This window comes from Seriola lalandi, unplaced genomic scaffold (genome assembly GCF_002814215.2).
Source record: "Seriola lalandi dorsalis isolate HSWRI2012SDOR001 ecotype SW California unplaced genomic scaffold, Sedor1 jcf7180002054893, whole genome shotgun sequence".
Lineage (NCBI taxonomy): Eukaryota > Metazoa > Chordata > Actinopteri > Carangiformes > Carangidae > Seriola > Seriola lalandi.
The window spans coordinates 777702-797875 of record NW_019525445.1 but is presented as its reverse complement, the minus strand read 5'-3'; the positions used below and the strand labels follow the sequence as shown (position 1 = coordinate 797875).

Genomic DNA, 20174 nt, shown 5'->3' with positions numbered 1-20174 from the left:
ATCCTAGTGAGGTATTTAAAAATAACACACACAAAGACACATGTGCACACGGCCACACATACACGAAGAAAATCCTCTATGTGGACACAAGGGGTAGAGAGACGGATAGAAATAACTTGCATGCATAATAAATGAGTTTTTATAGATGTCCCAATTAGGTTAATGCAAATGTTTTTCAGTGCATGTATTTTTCATGTGGTAATATGTGTGTGAGCGCATACCAGGCTTAACCTACTTGGCTGTAAGGTTAACATAATAAGCTGTGAATGATGTTCTCATGAATATTATTACCTCTCAGCACAGAGAGGGGTCAACACTCAATAACACAAATTTAATTATGTTTCAGTTTGAAGGTGATAAGTAACCATTTAGTAGAATAACCTTTTTTCTAATCCTGCATGGGCATGAGTTGGATTGGCTGAACCAGATCTTCTTCTGTTTGAGAGCTTATTTGTAAAGTAGCACAGTCACAGCCTTCTCCGTGTTCTCTATAGTTATTGGAAAATGTATGTGTATAATAAATGTAAGGGAAATGGCTCATTTGCAGCGTAGACACCAGAACTTACACAATAAATAAATACATTCATCAATTAAATGAAACATGGTTTCCTCTCTTGTGACCTGGACTAATCACTTTTATCATCAGTCTAAGTATATCAGCTGAAATATTCGTCATTCTCCTCCGCAGCTTGACCCAAGAGGAAAGCATAACCGCTGCATGTTTCTGTGTCCTAATTCTCACTGCAGGATGGTGTTCCAGGTTTATACATGTTGAAAATGGCTGGCCTTTTTAGTACATATGAAATATATTTCATTGAATTGAACAGTATAAGTACTGTTAAAATGACTTCATTTATTCTTGATATTAAAATCATAATAATGAATACAATTTTAAATTTGTATGATTTCATCAATATTAAAACAGCTAAATTGTTTTTGGACATTAGCTAACAATATAAGAAAAAGCCTTTAAAATATGTGGGGGGCACTTAAATATAGTCTACATAGATGGTCATTTCATTTGCTTTTAGCCATAAATATCTCCCTAAAACCAAAATGCTCAATGAAGAGCGGGTCATTTTCAGCTGCCCCAGTGAATCTCTTAATCTCATGGGATGGACTCTCTGTTTTTGGTGTGTGGTTAAATTTAGAAAACAGCAAAAACAGTGGAGTGTCATAGTCGAGGTTAAATGTAGACATGTTATGTAAGAAAATTTGATGGAAAGTTGAAAAAGGATTTTGAAATGTGACACATTGTTCAAACCTTTTTTTTTTTTTTCCTTTTAATTTCCATTTGGCAGGATCAGACCAGCCTTTCAGATGTTTATTTCCAGCGAGTGTCACATCAGCATTTGACATACACAGAAACATTTAGCATTACTGTCTTCCTTTATTTCTTTTGACATAAATCTAGACTTTTCTAAGTTTTCATTTTCTAATTTTAATATTTACAACTGCAACTACTTTTGGTCTGGGTCCATGAGTGACAGCTAGATAATATACAATACCTTGATGCGTTTAACTTTACCTCTAAAATCCTTACGTTGTATCAATAGGTAGGTTCAGGTATTTACAGGAAATATGAAAACATCCTAAAACAACATAAAATGTACTTCTAATTCACAGCCATTCATTGTGGCAACATTAAAATCATCCTTGGTAAGCCATTTCCATGGCTCACTGGTTTTCATTAAAATTCATGCTGCCATTAATGTTAATTCAGAGGCTTAATGTTCGTCATTCCCCTCTGATTTGGAAAGAAGCTGAGATCAGCAGAAGTTGGCCAGAGCCTGCTGATATAATGGATCAGGATAATAAATAAGAGCATTTGAGCAACATGCTATTAATATCAATCATCAGCAGTTGGCGCATCGTCTCTGTGGACTCCTTAAGCCCTGTGTCAGAGTCCCTGAACACAGATATTGAACGTGACTGAAAGTGTTCAGTAATGATGATACAATCTCAGGAATGTGGCTGAGGATGTTTTGGATCACAAACATCTTGTGACTCATGGGTTTCCCTACAGGTCTGATAATAATATGATGTAATATAATGATAACGTGAGGGCAGATTATGCTTTTTTTTCTTTTGACTTCTCTCGCATCGCATTTTACAATGGTTCACTGCTTCAGCAACTTTAACAATTCTACCTTACAAGTACTAATAGAAAATAAAGCATGGATGCAGATCTTTCAAGGTCATATGATTTCTGTGATTCAGTCTTGCAGACCCAACACAACCAGCATCCTGCCTCATCTTCTTACCGCATAAGTTTAAGTCCAGGGGTTGGGGATATTACTGAAATGTCTGTGGAGACATAACTATGATGATTACAGCCACCACTTAAATTGTTCTTGGTGTGAACTTTTTTTGTGAGTTGAAGGTGAAAAACTCAGACATGATAGATCAATTTTGCATTAGTGTGACTAAGTCGTATAAACTAAACATTTTGTTATGTGACCTCCCAGAGAACCTGATCGCTACCAGAATTGTTATATTGTAGCTTCTGCCAAGTTTTCAATCACTCGCATATTTGACATAGAACTGAAAGCACTTAGCTTTATGACACTGTCTAATGACACGAAAATCAAATTGCACTCCTGAGGAGAAGAAGTGGTGCTTTGACACACATATGGTGCTTTCTGCTTTTATAAAACTTCATTGTTCCTGTAACTCAGCAGTTAATCCAGATGTGTGTGTGTGTGTTGTTTTTTTTCTAAACAAAGACAATAATAGCGTCTGTTCACAACCCTGTCATTAATCCTGCAGACCAAGCATAAAAAATGAGGATGGATCACAGTAAGCAGTACTCCTATTTTGGGGTTAATTTATATGTTCTTCCCTCTCAGGCAATCCATCGGGTTTATTGAGGCACTGCAGAAAACTAATTGTCGGTCTGCACTTTAAGACTCTCTCTGTTTGGACTGGCTATTAGGGTTTATGAAGATGTGAGTTGGACCAATTGCATACAACACAGAGCATTATGTTATTTAAGACAAGCAGTTGTTTCTGTGGCTAGCATCTTTCTGCAAGTGAGCTGATAACTCATCTTAGAAGAAATTGCTCTTTTCAAGACCAGAAAGGCAAGCTGCCACCTCTCAACGCCATGCATAAATGAAAATACTTTGGCACTGCAACAAAAATGGAAATTATCGAACCTCACACCTGAAACACCTTAGGTCTCTTCTCACGTACTGAAATCCAAAGGTCAAAGATTCTAGTACTGTTTATTTTTCTACTCTAATTGAAAACAACAATAAGTCCAACCCTAGTTATTGTTCAACATTGTGAGCAGTGTCATTCATCCACCACTGGGCCAGATACTAGATGCCACTCCTGAGAAATGCAACAAATTTCTTTCCTTCTTTTCCCAGAAAGTCTCAGCTTTTAAATGTTGCATTTAATGCCTGTGCAGTTTCTCTCTGCTCATTTAATCCGATTTCTCCTCCATGCTTCTCATCTCATTTGATAATGAAAATAAAACCTTCAACATGTCCTTTGGATATTCTCCCTGCAAAGTTTCTGAAAGATGTTTTTAACAGTTTCTCTATTCTGCAAATTTTAAACTGCTCTCTGTTGACATGTTCTGTTCCTGAATTCTCATTCAATCACTTTTAAGAAAGCCATCTCTTGATTCTTCTATTGTTGTCAGCCGCTGCTGACCATAAATCCATTCTCGTTCTCCTGGACCTAAGCATAACATCCAATGCCACTGATCATGACATGACTCTTGGACTGTCTTGAGAACTGGGTTAGTATAGGTGGCACTGCTCTGTAGTGGTTTGGTCCTGCCTATAGACAGGTACTTCTGCTTTGATACCACTGATTGTAGGTCAGCTACAACAAGTTTTCACTGCGGGGTGCTCCATGGCGTGGTACTTGGTCCAATACTCCCTGCTCTCTCTAGGCCACCTCATATGCAGACATAATATAGGCTTCTGTTTCTATGCTGACGATACTCGGATTTCTCTAAACTGTGACCTTGAAAACATCTTTCAGAACACTGACAACCTGATAAACCTGAAAAACAAAATGTCCTGCAGCTAAATGTTGATAAAACTGTCAAGATAGTTCAACCAAATTTTGAATGATCTTGGCCAACTATCTCATTCCATAACTCAGCATTATAGAAATCTTGGTGTCATCTTTGATCATAAACTCGCCCTATATTTACTCAATGGCTCAATCCTGTTTCAGGAGTAGACCATCTCTTTCTGCTAAATATCTGGAGATTGTTATTCATGTTTCCATAACCAATCGATAGGACGACTTAAATTCCCTGCCCTCTGATATCACTAAAAAACATCTCTGTCCTGCCTGGAGCTGGTCCAAAAGTCTGCTGCCAAGATTTTAACTTTGACAAGCAGCCATGACCCCATTTCACCGATCCTGGTTTCTCTTCACTGGATACCAACTGCTTTCAATTTTAAGATTTTATTGAATACTATAGCCCACAGTATCCATCGTTTTGAAAGGGTTGCTTCCGGTCTAGATTGATAAACAAAGGTGATAGGGCCTTTGCAGTCAGGAGTCCTAGACTGTGGAAAGTTGTCTCATCTTTTATATCACTGTTAAAAACCGACTTGTTTGAAATTGCTTTTTGGTGATTTAACTTTATGGCATTTTAGTTGGTTTTACTCTATTTGTGTTTATAATGTGATTAGTTTTTATTGCTCTTAGTTTCTTTTATTATCTTTTTAAATGCGTTCTCTTTTTATTGCGAAACACTTTATCAGTGTTTTGAAAATAACATAAATTTTCTATTATTAATATAAGCTCATATATTGATCTAACTGCTTTCCTTGCAGCCTTTCATGAGATGAATTACAGCTTGAACTCTTTACTTAAGTCACTCCATGTATATATCATCCAGCCTCTAACTCTTTGTTTTGTGTTTTACTGCAAACAACATCAGGACTGAGAGGGTGAAGCGCTATTTAATTATTCAAGATACTAAATGAAAAGTGAAATTCTTAAATTATATATCTGGGGCAGAAAACACACACATACACACATGGATATAGTTCTATACACTTCTACACAACAGGGCCCAGTGGCAGCATGCGGCATGGTCCTCCCCTTCTTCCTCACATACAGTCTGACCTGTCAGAGGCCCAATGAGACTGAGGGTATTGGTTGAGCCTTAATTGGCCCGTCTCTTACTGTGGGCTTTCCATTTGGTCAGACTGAGTTCTCCTCAGCTCAGCCTGGTGTACTGGGGACCACAAGATCCCAGCAGGCCCCCCCTGGGAAATTAAAGCCCTGCTTAGATGTTCTTAGACTGACTCTCTCTCTGTCTTTCTCTAGTCTTCCTCTCCCTGTCCCCCAGTCTATCTCACTGACTTTCTAACTCTCTCTCTCTCTTCTGTCTTGACTCCTTTTTTTTTTTTTTTTTTTGAACTGAGGTGCAATGAGGTACACAGCACATTTTTACATAACTATGTTTTCGTTCCTTCCTAACATGAAAGGCCTCAGTGATGGATTCATCGGATACTGTTAAGGGACAAACTGGTAATAATTACATTTATTATAGTCTTAATACTTCTAACTCAGCAAAGTATGTTGAAATTGGAGAATATACCTACTGAATTGGGGAAAAATGCAGTGTCAATGAACCATAGATGTGAAGTCTACAGCTATACAAGCAGCTCTCTGAGTCTCTGATACTCCTTATAAAGAAAATCTAATTGTTCGATACATAAGCCAAACTACGCGATGATGGTGCTACATTAAAATTCAGGTGGTCACCGATGGCATTCCATGCAGTAGTTGAGGTATTTTACTCTGGACCAGTGAACTTTAAAAAAACAAAACAGGCCATTTTTTTCACAACAGACATTTCAACTTGTCATAGTAGGAAAGGCACAGATGTTACCAATAATATTAACAATGGCTCTGTTCTCTTCAGGAACGCGTCTGTAAATCATGTGATTATACATGTTTGTTTGTTTTTTTTCCCAGCAGCAGGGATGGGGGATTATTATATTAGAGGAAAGAAAATTATGCATTACTGCCAGATCAATGAGCCCAAAGCAAACAGTTCAATAAAAGCCTGAATTGCATCAAAAGAACAACAGTCTTAAAGTCCTTGACTGGTTGATCTGCAGTTCAGACTTTCCTTTGGCTGTCAATGAAAACGGTTAGAATTACCTGCAGATAGCTGCTCGCAGACTTTATACATCTGGTTTGACTGAGCTTCAGCAAATGTTCAAAGCAGAATGGGGAACACCAAATGTGCCAAGATGAGAAGCATATCCAGGGAAAATGCATTTGGCAGCCGACTGTGCTTTATTGCAAATTTGAGCCCTGGTTAAATTTGATAAGAATTTTGAATACATCCTGCAGGCAGTGAATCTGCAGTAACACTCCACATCAGCTAATGGAAAGACAAAATCTGTAAGAGGCCAAAAAGATTTTCCACTGCCTTTTTGTCTAAGCATCTACAATTTGCATATAGTTAAAGTTCCTCCCATCAGGCAACATGGCTCTCTCTTCATTTTCTCACTGCCTTTATTTGAAGTTTAGATGGTCCATCTTTTATAAAGAGGTTGATCATGGCCCTCCATCACTTTCTAGTCTCTGTTTCCCTCCTCACTGCTCTTCTCTTTTGCTTTCTTCTTTATCTTTGTCTAACTTACTTTTGAGTACATCAGATACAGTAAGAGTTTTGGCTACCACTTAATAAGATTACCCTTATAAAGGATTTATAAATGGTTTATAATTAGGTTATTAATCTGGTTTTTAACACTTTGTAAACCTTAAATAAACAATTATAAACAAGTTGGCAGTTACATACAATTATTTTTTTAGCTCTGCCTCCAGAAGTACATGTGCACACTACTGAGTGGATAAGTGAGGGAAGGTTACTTCAAGGTGATGCAAAAACTAAATGATCTCTGAGTTTCTGGTCAGACTTTATTTATAATACCATCAGGAAATTCCAATGTGAAAATTAATTTTGCGTCTTAGTTTAAGCAGTCAATAGACCTAGAAGCCTGTTGTTATGTAACACAGCATGCTGAGACTGAAGAAGTGGGGGGTGCTTCATAATAACTAAGAAGAAGAGAAATAAGTGAATGGTGCCTGAAAACTGTTGACAAATATCGTCTCCTCTGTGTGTGAGAAGCTATCAGCTATCAGCGCTATACACTGATGGTGATTATGTTTACAGGCAGTTATTCAAGTGCACTATAACTCTCAAATGCATTCATCCATGAAAGATCCTTTCTCAAAAAAGAACAAAAAAAAAAACACGAGCTAATAATATGTTGTGTAACTTCCTATTTCCTGGCAAGAGGAAAAAAAACGTATCACTTCATCTGCTTGTTCTCTGTCCAGAAACAAATCTGAGGAACTCATTTCCAGAGACCATCCAGGATATTTCCACACCAATCTCAGGCTGTTGCCCGCTCACCCAGGCCTGATTAATATGCAGGAAACTGGATGGCTATTTGGCGGGCACTGCCTCATGTTACTGGCCTGTATCATAGAGAACAGATGGGAAGAACACGAGAGGTCCAGCGAGTCCCAGTGGAATTAATCCCATAGGCATATTACTATTCCATTCAACCCTATTTTAGGAATGTGAAGTGCATGTGATCAATTTGTCATGTGTCACCTTCGACCACCTGGTGTATAACTTCTCTCATTATACTGGTGAGGTCCTTGTTGGGGAGATGGTGCTCAGAGGAAGTAGGTCAAGGTAAAGATTGGGGACGATGTGGTCGGGTGGATTTGCACATTTCCATTAAACCACCCTATATAACCAACCCACTTTCATGATGTACATTGTTAACCTAAAGCATTTTCTCAATGTATACGCCTTTATATTTTCTATCCAGTTGGAGGAGGTGTCTACAGGGAAAGAAAATTATTGAGAGCTGCCGCTGCATCTCTCAACCGCACGTTCACCAGCTGTGGCTGATTTCTTCTTGGTGAGATTTGGTTAATCAGTTCAGTCATTCAGCAACATCTCCCATGAGGCCTACATATGCATAAATATGTTTAATGGCTTCCTGTGATGTTACTTTCTTATCACAGGAAACCATTATGTGCTGCCAGGACATGGACATGGATATAATTTGTATGATTGGCATCTGGAAACAGGAAAACCTTCAACATCTCATTTTCGAAATGATAGGTCAGAAACATAAGATACAGATTCCATTTGTTGAACACCGTGGCGTGTTGAGTGGCGGTGGCTTGTGCTGGCTGGGCGGAGGTGGACAGGGGGCTGCGCACCTGTTCAGAGGTAGGTTAATGACCTCTGAACATGTTAACGCCTGCTTATGAATACATGGGAAAGCACAGGACTTATCTCTCGAGCCTTTTCTGTCAGTGTGTTTTTAGGTAATTATGGAAATAATCAGGGAATAACCATCATTAGTATGTTCATAACGTGCAAGTGTTGAAGAAGAGTGTTTGATCTAATGCCTGTGCGCTAATGAGATGGACTGTACTTCTTGCTGTGAAGCGACAGTGTTAACCTGCACCGCCATGCCACCCGCCGACCTCACAGTGCGTGCCTGTCTGTCAATATGTCGGCCTCGTGACAGACTTGCGACCTGCTCAAGGTGTATCCTGCCTTTCCCTCAATGTCAGCTAAGATAGGAACCGGCCCCATGTGTCCAAGGAGCTGGATGGATAAGACAATACACTGTCCAAACAGACCAACAGGAGGGAAAAGATCAGTGTGACTTTAAGCGATTTTGGTATGTGGGTCTCGGCGTAGTGATTTCGTGCTTGTGAAATGAGCAAGAGAGGGGAACGGAGAAAGGGGATAAGGTGGATGAGGAGAGGAGAGAGAGGATGGGCTGTAGAGCGAACAGCAATATAAAGTGTAGGCTCGGTCTTATCGCTGAACCATGGTATTAACCTCCTGTGCAAATTAAGACATGCGGTCTCAAAATTTCAATGTCATATAGGAGAGGGCAAAGACGATTAAAGAATGTCTGTTTACTGAAGCTTCAGCAAAAAAAAAAAAAAGTGTTGAAAACAGTGCAAGGGAGCCCAGTTAGTGAGATGTTTTAGGCCAGTTAGTAGTAATCTGAAGTGAGACTCTGGGCAGCTGCATGTATGGCTTTTGGGAGTATATATCTTGGAGGTGCGACCTCTGACCCCATCTCTCATCCCTGAGGTGTAGCCAGGGTTAGATTCATTAGCTAAACAGGTAACAGAGATGATGAATGAGCTGTGTTTGCTCTGCTAGACACACATACACACACACACACACACACACACACACACACACACACGCTCAGGCCAGACACAGTCAAGAAGATAAAGAGAGCTTTTCAGAGATATACATTCAAGAGCTGGAAATAAAATGAACTTGCAAGATAGAAAAGCAAAGTTAAGACATTTCTGCTTGCTTGAGACGCCTGAGAGAGGAGATGTAAAAATAAATTGCTATGGGTTTTGGTACTTTTAAAACCACAAATTTATTTTCCAATGGATATTAGAACTTCAAATAAAACACAGTAAAAGTGTAAAATATGGGACCTTTAAATTGCAGTGCACTCTAGACCACATGGGGACTGAACTGCTGCCCCTAGGTTTGACTTGATGCCTTTAGCAGGAATGGTTACCACCAGCAAGAATATAATACCTACTTTCATCACTGGTTAAGCATCCATTGCAAATTTAAATTGCCCTCAAAAGAATACTAACCAATGTGTGTGTGTGCATGTGCAACCATTCAAATCCAGTGAAGCATCCTGTATGTATGTGGGTGTACATATTGAATCTGTTGTTGCCTCACTATATGATGCACATAATCATGTATGTCACCGATGCTGTGTGTCTGTGGGCTGACTTCAGGGGAAGGCACGGTGTAAAAAGACTTATAGGCTGTCAGTCTGATTTATTATTGTGTTTTAGTCTTCTGTTTGTGTGTGTGAGTGTGAGTGTGTGAGAGAGAGAGAGAAAGAGATATACTGATGTACTACTGTCACATGCTTCATGCAACCACGGAGATCAGTTGTCAGATCGAAACTGTGAAACAGCACATTCGCACACAGTCGCCCATTTGGACCTTTCGTCTTGATGGAAAAAAATACACATTATAAAGAGCCTTACATAAAGATGAAAGCATACTGAAAAAGGTCAATGAAGGGCAAATTAGAATACATTTTAATGCAGTTGCTGGAAGAGCCACTATTCAAAATTACTGCTCCTTGAATAGCTTTAACAAAAATGAATGTTTAAGTGTCAGAGTTCAGACTGTGTAATTATCTCAGACTCGATAAGCTTTACCATCAATGAACTATTCATGTTACTTGGCAAATCGGATGAGCTTCATGCAGGAGGAACATTGTAGCATCGATGCAAGTCAGTGACATGTGACCGTGGGTTAGACGTTTCCTCCTGTAATTGTAGAGGCTGGGTTACAATACCTAACCATAGTTCTGTGCATTTGTATGAAAATTTTCTGGTGTGTGCACTAGTACAACATAGGCAAATTATTGATGTAATTAATATTAATAGTTTATAGTTCTAAGATATAGTTTTTAAGAAGTAAAAATAATGTGATTTTGATGTAACTCGCAAAACCAACTCATAGCATGAGAAAGTCATTCTTCATTAGAGTGACTTTAAATTTGTCTGCGCTGAAAACACTGGTAGCAAAGCAGCTGAAGTTATCAAATATAAACAAACCCCAGATGGATAAATATGCTTACACAGGTTCATTCAGGTGCAGCTGAGAAACACTTTATCCAGATAACGAGGTGGCACACATTACATAGTGTCTCCATGACAATCTCTCCTCTACACAGTCAGAGAGCTCGTGTGATACTGGACTCAAGAATATAAAACACGATGACGTGGGATCACAGTCAGCAGCGACGGCAGATCATCTATCACTGTGGGTTTGTGGTACAGACAAGCCATGGTCTGCAAATGGGACAGGGTCACCTGGATGAAGCATGAGACCTGAAAGCAGCAGAGAGTGCATCAATAAACCAGGAACGCAGAGAGTTTCACACAACCCAATGCCACAGTCAAACCTGTCACATTTGAATATTGTTACATAAGGATTTTGCTTTATGATTATTATTATTATTATTATTATTATTATTATTATAGCCTTTATTCAAGATTCTCAAATTAATCGTTGAGGGTGACCTTAATTTACAATGATGCAGAGATTACAACATGCAAAATAAAATAAAAAAAATACAAATATACAAAATCAACAACAAATCACTTGAAATAGTTACCATGGGAGGTACAACAATAGAAAATCAAATGAAATCAGTTAAAATAGTTGCAGGCAGGTAATGGACAGTTATTAAGTCGATTCCTAGCAAGAATTCCTTGCAAGAGATTCCAGGATTCTGCTGCACTGATATTGAAAGCAGTCCCTCCAAGGTCAGTCCTAGTAAAGGTTACCCAAAGAACCAGCCAATGATTGGCACAAGATAAAAGTGGATCAAGGTTCCAGTGCAACATAGGTGTGATGTATGATGGTAATTTTCCAAGCAGGGCTTTATAGACATACAGACACCATTGAGTCTCTTCTGAGGAGTCCCTCCAGGACATGAAATGACTTTGGTAGGAAACAAGAAAAAAAACAACAACATAAATACACAAATCTGCCACAGAAATTACCGCTGTTTGTTTTTGCCTATTGTGTTGTTCAACAGTGTAGTTTTTTATTCTTTGGCTCTTTGAAAATCAAATCAAATGATCTAAAAGGGTGAAAAACACTTTTGGACTTAGCTGCTCACACAAGGGTGCAACATACAGTTTTATGCATAATTCCTACGGGAATTGCTTTGTACTTAAGGCGTCTCGCTTTCTCTCTCTCTCTCACACACACACACACACACAAACACAGATGTGCACACAAGGCTGACAAACAACAGTGTACGGTCTCATTAAATTCATGAAACGTTTATACACCAATACTTTTGTCAAACGCAGACCACTGTGAAATTCAATCCTCAACTTGAATTCCTACACACAGTTGGTTATGCTCTTTATGGACTTTTTGCTTTTCTAAGAGTATTGCAATTCAACAGGGAAGAGTGAGACGTGTGGCTGCACATCACTTACCTATTAAAAGCCTCTTAAACCAATGATGTAGGTAGATTCTGAATACAAATCCAACAAGAGATGTCTCTACATGCTACAAAATGGAAATGACCTGTGAGCTAGTCATAATGAGCTTCAGTGTGAGCAGAATTATGAATCATAGAATAACAGGGAGCAAGCACCACATGCAGGTTGGCTTTGTGAGTGAAATGTTAAGGGCAGAGTGACAGGACTCAAACTGTAATTAATTCTGAAAGATTCACCCTGCATGCAAGGAAAAAGACGTGATCTGTGCATAATCCTTGAGGGAATTTAGATGATTAAACATACTTTATTGGACGGCTTTTTGAACTAGGACCTCATGTCAAAACATTAACTTTCTCATGCAGTGTATAGACACTTAATTCCATGACAACCTCATCTGAAAATAATTACATGATTCCTGCAGCATCTTAAAGTTCACCACTTCCCAGTAGTGTGTTGTTGAAATATAAACGCCTTTGCCAAAATGTAACCACTGATGCAGTGGGTGTGCTGCATGTAGAGACTGTACTGCAGGAGTTGTTTGGCTTTGGAGTAAATGTACTAATTATATCTGTTACAATTCAGGTGTGGTGTGAAGTGAGGCGGTGATAGTTTTGAGTATCACCAACTTTTTTTTTGATTTTTAACAACTTAAAGAGAGCTTCATATGCATTATATAGAAATTGATGACATATTTTAAACCTGAATTGTTTGTAAATTGGTATTGCATGTAAAGTCAGGATCTACAGTTGTGTAGTCTTCATTGGCTGTCTACCTGAACAAATAGCACAGTGAGGAGAGACCAATATGGGAACATAGAAGTGAGATGATGTACCAGGGCCGTGATCATAAGTAGTACTTACTGTGCACTTTGGGCGCACTTCTTTATCTTTACTTAGTACTCATTGGTCTCCTTCTGCACTGTGTTGTCCCTCACTTGTAAGTCAATATGGATAAAAGTGTCTGCTTAAACTGCAACTACAATATACTGATATATAATAACATTTTTTTTAAAAAGGCTGCGCTATGACAGACACCCACACTGCACCGTCTGAAATAGTCATAAGCAAATGCAATCATAATTGTAGTGAAACAAATTGCCATTATTATTACTTCCAGTTCTAGTGTTACGGTTTACTGCAGTTCTGCATGTGCTTTGTTATGTTTGTTAGTACGACAACACTACTTGGTGTTGTCGTACTCCAGCAGAAACAGTTGCTCAACTGCTGTGAGGAGGTACAATCAGGCCTTGTGGTGTGGTGTGCCATGAGGCTATATAACAACTCAGCCAAAGGAAGTGGACTCATTTAATAATTACTTCTCTACTGTAGGTGTGAAGAAGAAGACGATGATGAGGTGTGAGGCCTGATGCGGAGCCAATGAGTTGCAGATGCTGCAAATGTGATGTGAGCATATATTTCACACAGAGGTTATGATTGCTTTGACATCACAAAGTGATGGAAATTAATGGGTTGGATGAAGGAAACTGGAAAGGGAGCGAGATGTGTTAAAAGATTTATAAATAACCACAGTAAGAAAGGCGAGTAAAAATATATTTCATGCCAAAGCATGAAATGTCATACTGAAATTGCACTGTGCTACATCATAAATACCACCCAACTGCAGCACCTCTGTGCAAGTTCCCTCAGAGCTACATAGTTACTGTGTACAAGTACAAAATAAATGGCTTGTGCCTGTCATTCAGAGAGTGCAGGCCTCCACTAAGGCCAATTTCAAACAACATACCCCAGACTTCAGGGAAAAAAATTCCAATTTGAAATGATCTTCATCTGCTCCGATATGTAATGGGTTAGTCCCTGTCCCCTTTCCTCGTCCCTCCTCCCAGTTCAGCGCAAATCGGTTCAGTGTTTTTTGTGAAATCCTGCTATCGAATAGACACACACGGGTGAAAACAACCTCCATGGCAGTCACAATAAAAACTTGTGCAGCACTGTACATCAGACAACCCTCAAAGTAGACAGATCCTGCACTATTCCTGGCTCCTTATAGTGAATTTCACACACAACCTCGCCCTCAAAAACAGTGAGAAACTTAGACTTTTTTTACCTCCTTTTCCTCTGATCCTATACCCACTTGTTTTTCTACATACTTTCTAATTCATTTTGACCTTTTCCACACTCTCTGCTCTCCCTCTGCAGGTTTCCCTCCTCCATATCTCCTGCAGGATCTCTGAGAGGGGAAATATGCTTTGCAAATCAGAGGAATGGTGCTCACTGGCGCAGAGTGACCTGTGGTCTTCTTTCATACATCATAAAAGCCTGCAAGGTGTCTTCCCCAGTCAGATTGGGCTTTTCATCTTCTATCGCACTTTCTGTAGTGCCTTTGTCGTTTTCCTCGCTCTTCTTGTCCCCAAGGAGACCTTTTTTTTTTTTTTAAATAGCAGAGTTGAGCTGGAGGGGGTTTTCCATATTATGAATTGTATGCTGGTTCCATTGCTGACTATTTCAATGCTTTTGATTTACAGCAGAAACTTGTTGTTTGTTCTAGTTATCTAAACATGACATTCAATTAATTGCATATTAATTAAGTTATATTGTAAAAGGGAATCTTCTGTCTGTGGTTAATGTACTGTAGGACAATATAAACTGGAATAGCATTTGGTAATCCTATTGAACATGGAATAGGTTATTTGTATTGTCTTAAGAGATTCTGGCATCCTAAAAAACCCTGTCAGCTAGAAATGATATTTATATACAACTCAATTGCAACAGCAAATACATTTTAAATAAAACATAATCACAACCAGATTACATTTTCTCTTAATGTAATAAGGATATGTTGTTAGCTTATGTATTTGGAAAGTCAGAAATATATTCATACAGACTGCATAAATGAAATGTTCACAACGTGTTTCATGTTTTTCCATGAAACTATCCAGTCATGTAATCCAATATCCTTTTATGGTTCTTTGGTTAAGTTCAGGCACTCACAGCACTTGGTAAAGGTTATGGAAATATTGATTATTGATTTGGTTTCATACAGAAAAAAGTTCAGTGACTTCAGACATAATGTGTGTATGAACATTTATTTACATATTATTTCCTTAAACTTAGCCAAAGTGCTTTATGATAGATGCAAAGTGACTTAATAATTCACCTTCCATGTGTGTGTGTGTGTGTGTGTGTGTGTGTGTGTGTGTGTGTCTGTGTGTTTGTGAGAGACCCCGCCACCCCAACATGCACCTAATCACAAAGCATACTGTATGTGTCATGTGACACAGTGTGTGCATAAGTCCTTTAGATCATGTGTATGAGTGTGAGGGCTTGTGACCAGGGTGCCTGTGACAATTTTGGTCTGAGCCCAAGTTTCATGTGTCATGAGGGCATCCACACCCCTGGGGTGGGCCACTGCTGGTTTTGTTGCTGTGGATAGAGTCTGCAAATGTTTATAGTATCTGTAAGGCAACATGTTTTTTTTTTTTGTACAGTATAGGCCTATAGCAATTGCAAGGTCACAACTCAGCCTCTGCCATGTGATGGTACCATGGGTGTGACTGAATATGTATTCAAATTGGTCTCCAAGGAAATGTGTGTCACATGCTAAGAAAAAGTAGCATGCAGGATATTTGAAGGGATGTGGTGGGATTTATTTAATTTATCTTTATTGCATGGTTTCACTGAGTATAGTTTATCAGTAAACTGTAGAAATATTTTAAATGGTGTTCAGTGTTGCAGGGACATGTGACTATCTGGTCTGCTAAAAAGTGGCGTTTGATATTTCGTTATACAAACAGAGTAAAAACGCAGACTTCATGCTGTTGTTGTTTTAGGCTGTGGGGGACAATAGGAGCGTGTGCTTACATGCTGGGACATCACAATGACATGCCATTTTTACAGTATGACAGAAGCATGACCTAACAATGAGAAGGGGTGTATTTTAAAACTGACACTGTGTTTCATTTCATTCTACAAGGCTTTACACTGTAAAAACATACTTTTATATCATGGAGTCAGGAACCTATGTTGAACTATTATTGTAATTATAATATTACATTAATTCCTTTTTTAAGTTGTGACAGAAAAAAACAGTACAAAAGACCAACATGTATTTTCCAATGTGTAAGACCTCTCTTAATAGGTCCATCTGCTAATGAAGGAGCATCTATTAGCAATGCTAAGTTATTGTATAATGTTTATTTTATTTTGTTTCTGTGCTCATCTTGAAGTTAAGTAATACATTAAGATATTTTTAACATGTAAAAAAACTAATTTTTTGTATCTGTAGATTTGATGTCCATCCTAAAATTCTTAAAATTACAAGGAGAACAACGGTAAACAGTATTTTCTTTCACATCAAGAAAAGACCACAGGATGTCTGGTTTTGTTATAGACAAAGAAAAGATTTCTCTTTTGTGTTGCAGGTTTGGTCAACGAGCATCATCTAATACGATACACCAGTAAAACATTACAATAAGCAGAATGATGCTGAGCCCAAATGTTTTTATGTTTACATTGGATTTGATCTGTTTTATAGAATAATTCAAAGTACTCTGTGTCTTTATATTTACTTCTTCTTTTTGCTGAAAACCTTATTAAAAAGGAATACTGTCTGAATTCCAGCTGTGAAGGTTTACCTCCTGCAAAAATGACCAAACTTAGAAAAGTTTGTCTTTATCTGTATTTCACTACTTATTTTAAAACAAAACAAGAGGTCCTCTATTTTGATTGCATTTGTTCTATGTGGTCTTTACAGATTCATCTCATGAATATTTGCAGAATTCATGTCCACAATCGTGGACGGTAGAAGAAATAAAGATTTGGGATTAAAACGACTTTATAAGGCAACATCCAGAAGGCTGTGAAGCCACTGATCAGACCGAGGAGACTGTTCTGAATACTGATTTTGCTGTACAAAGAGACCAGCCTCACACATCTAAGATTGAAGAAGCTACACAGACTGCTGGGGCTGATGTACAGACGGATAATTCACTGGAACTTGTACAAAGAGACGCTCCGGCCGTATCTGATAGGACTGAAGGAGCCGCCACAGAAGACGAGGCTGTAACACAGATCTGGTGACCAACAGACGATTTGCCGTCTTTGAAAAGATTTTTCACGCAAACTGTGTGTTGATATAAGAACCAGGCTTATGCTAATTCGGTAACTAATTGTTCAGTCAAGGAACTATCTGTTCCAATAATGAAATACTTCAGATTGTTTAAGGGATCCTCATGGGAAGCCGTATCCAGCTGCAAATAGTTGAAAGAAATATTCTTTTCTCGTACTACTCTTTCTAGGATGTCATGGTCTGTAATATCTGTTGGCACAAAACTGTGCAGCTCACTCTCTAAGAGTTGCCATGCGAGTGTCATCTTCAGAATCATCATCAGCAATCACAGCACTATGCGAGACACACGGCCTTCTCTTCCCATCACGACGACCATTAACTGATTTGCATTGATTATAAATGTTGGTCATTTATACTTTTTAAAAAAATCTTTTTGTCACAACCTAAAAAACAACAACATATAATTACAATAATAGTGCAACTCTCACCATATATGAGCACCTTGGTGATTCCAGGAAATAAAAGGATGTTTTTACAGTGTAAAGCTTTGTAGAAGTGATTTGCCAAATATACGGCATGAAACAGTGTCTGTTTTAAAATGCACCTCTTTTTTATTGTTCGGTCATGCTTCAGTCACACTGTGAAAATGACATTTTGTGACGTCCCAGCATGTAAACACCAGCGCCTATTGTCCTCCACAGCCTACAACAACAGCATGAAGCCGCCTTTTTCCTCAATTTGTGTAATGAAACATCAAAAGCCACTTTTTAACATGTCATCCAATTAGGATGATTTTTGCATTCCCCAGTAGTACAGTTACAGCTACCAAGCTCCCAGACACTGATCTGTGAAGTGATTTTGGTGTAATCATCACAGGGCATTAAAACAACAATATACACAAGCACAAAAAGCTTTTTTTTCTCCAAATGAAATAGCAGTTGTAAAACTGTGGATATCCATCCTGAAATAACATGACATTTTTATTATCAGATTTCTATCCATTCAGTCCTAAAACATTTGGAAAGTGTAGATGAGCCATGTCATTTTTTGTCGTTGTTGTTTGTTTGTCAAAATGTAATTATATATTATCCCAAATATGAATGTGTGCAGGGAGCGAGCAGGAAATCAGACGACTCAGCAGGCGGATGTTTCAGATGCACATGCTCTCAACTGGCTTGGCGAGAGAAAGACTCTGGTGGGAGGTGTGAAGAAGCCCACAGAGTGTGTTTAAGCATATAAGCCCATGTGAGCAGCGTTCATATGCAGTGCCATCTTTGAATACAGTATCCAGTTCTCCTTGATACATCTGTTTCTTTGTAAGTTAAAACATATTAACACAGAAATTGGAAAGTAATGCCTATTGAAAAAGTGGTCGTGGCTCCACTGTCTCTCCACCAGTATACACAGCTACTGTAGAGCCATTCTTCTTTCTTCTGGCTATCACCATAAAATTAAATGAGACTGTATTTGTGCTACTACAGCCAGAAAAAAAAAATGTTACCAGAAAGCAAAACAACTGGATATTTTAGTTGAAAATTAAATTTTAGAAGTACATTCTAAAAAAAAAGGGTTGGTCATTTGGTGGAGTTTACCCCAGGGTAGCAGTTAAGTTGAGCATAAGGACAGGGCAAGATGAGCGCTATGGGGGTAAAATGTTACACAACTTAAACCTTTTTGTGTGTGTGTGTGTGTGTGTGTGTGTCTGATTCTGTGTTTTCTCGAGGGCCTTCCAGCGTGCAGGGGCCGACAATCTGTCTCTCCATTCTGCCTCTGCTGAGAACCACAACCCAGGAGCAGATCTCATGGTGAAAATGTCTCCTATTTAGGAAAATGGTAACAATTCAACGCAACGGTTTTTCTTGCGATGTGCCTCCATCACAGTTGTTGGTGCTTTTCCCATGCCCATTTCCTCAACCCATCTTTTGAATTCTCCTCTAGCTTTTGTACGTGTTTCCTCTGCTTTCACTGATGGAATCACTTTTCTCTCTGACCCTTCCTTGATTGCTTTTCTGTTCCACCGTGGGGACAGGATGCTGGTTTGTGCAGTGTTTACAGTCTCTTGGGTGGATCTTCCCTGAGAGAAAATAGCTCTTCAGAAAATACATGTTTAATTAAATTAGATTAAACAGAATGCATATGGATGTAATTAAACTGGAGTGGGAAGAACAATTGGCCGTTTGCCATCAGATTTTCAGGGGAATTCATTTGTCAAATGTTTGTTTATGGATACAAGGGTCAGCTCTTCTTGCCAACACTCTTACCATATCCTTTACTGACATTAAAGACAACTTGAATGGAAGTAAAAAACATTGGATATATGTTGTGCAGTGCAGTGGCCCATTGGTTCTCACTGTTACCACACAACAAGATGGTTTCAAGTTCGAATCTCCACAGTGTGGATCTTGCATGATTTATTGACTGCATTCAGACGCATATAACATATCAGTCTCTCTTAAAGGGACTATTTGTAAGTTTTCTCTGCTGCCAAACATGTTATTTTGCTTCAGCCATCGTTGTCTTTATAATACAAGAGGTTATAACACATCCTCTGAGCAGCACTACGTCTTCAGCGCAGATTGGAGGCTACTGTGAGTCGCTATTGGAAAGTGACTAGGCGGGACGGGGCTAGCTGATTAGCGTGCTAACTTCAGTAGAGGAAAAGACATGCTAGAGGCAAGAGTTAACATTGGCGTTGCTTTCCACCGCAGGAGACAGCTCTTGCTGAGTAAAGGAATGAAGTTTGTTGCTGAGCTTGCAACATTTCTTCGAGGTAAGTAAACAGCTGTTAATGCTAACGTTCGCTATATAGCAATAGCAAAACTAACAAATAGCTCCTTTAAGGGCAGAACAATAACGTCCTGTGCAAAGGTCAGTACATTTGTGTTGCCTTAACCTAGCCACAGCCCTGGTGCACCTTGTGTGTCCGCCATTTGCCCCGACCACTTCCTCCGAGTGACTCAACTGCTGCTAATAAATGTTTCCTGTATTCAAAGAAAACATTGCCTCTCGACATAATCCAGCCAATAACTGCATTTCCTACACAACCCGTTTTCCATTGCTGTGTGGTTGTATAGAGACAATTTCTA

At 38.9% G+C, this 20174-nt stretch overlaps 1 long non-coding RNA gene across 1 annotated transcript in view; it reads left to right on the top strand.

The window, feature by feature from the left end:
* The window catches only part of LOC147817782 (uncharacterized), a 54905-nt gene extending 40011 nt beyond the window's left edge, over positions 1-14894 (top strand). Inside the window, exons 3-4 of the long non-coding RNA XR_015438688.1 lie at positions 13392-13466; positions 14220-14894. This is a non-coding gene — a long non-coding RNA (uncharacterized LOC147817782). The remainder of the gene's footprint in view (positions 1-13391; positions 13467-14219) is intronic.
* Positions 14895-20174: the final 5280 nt, after the last annotated feature.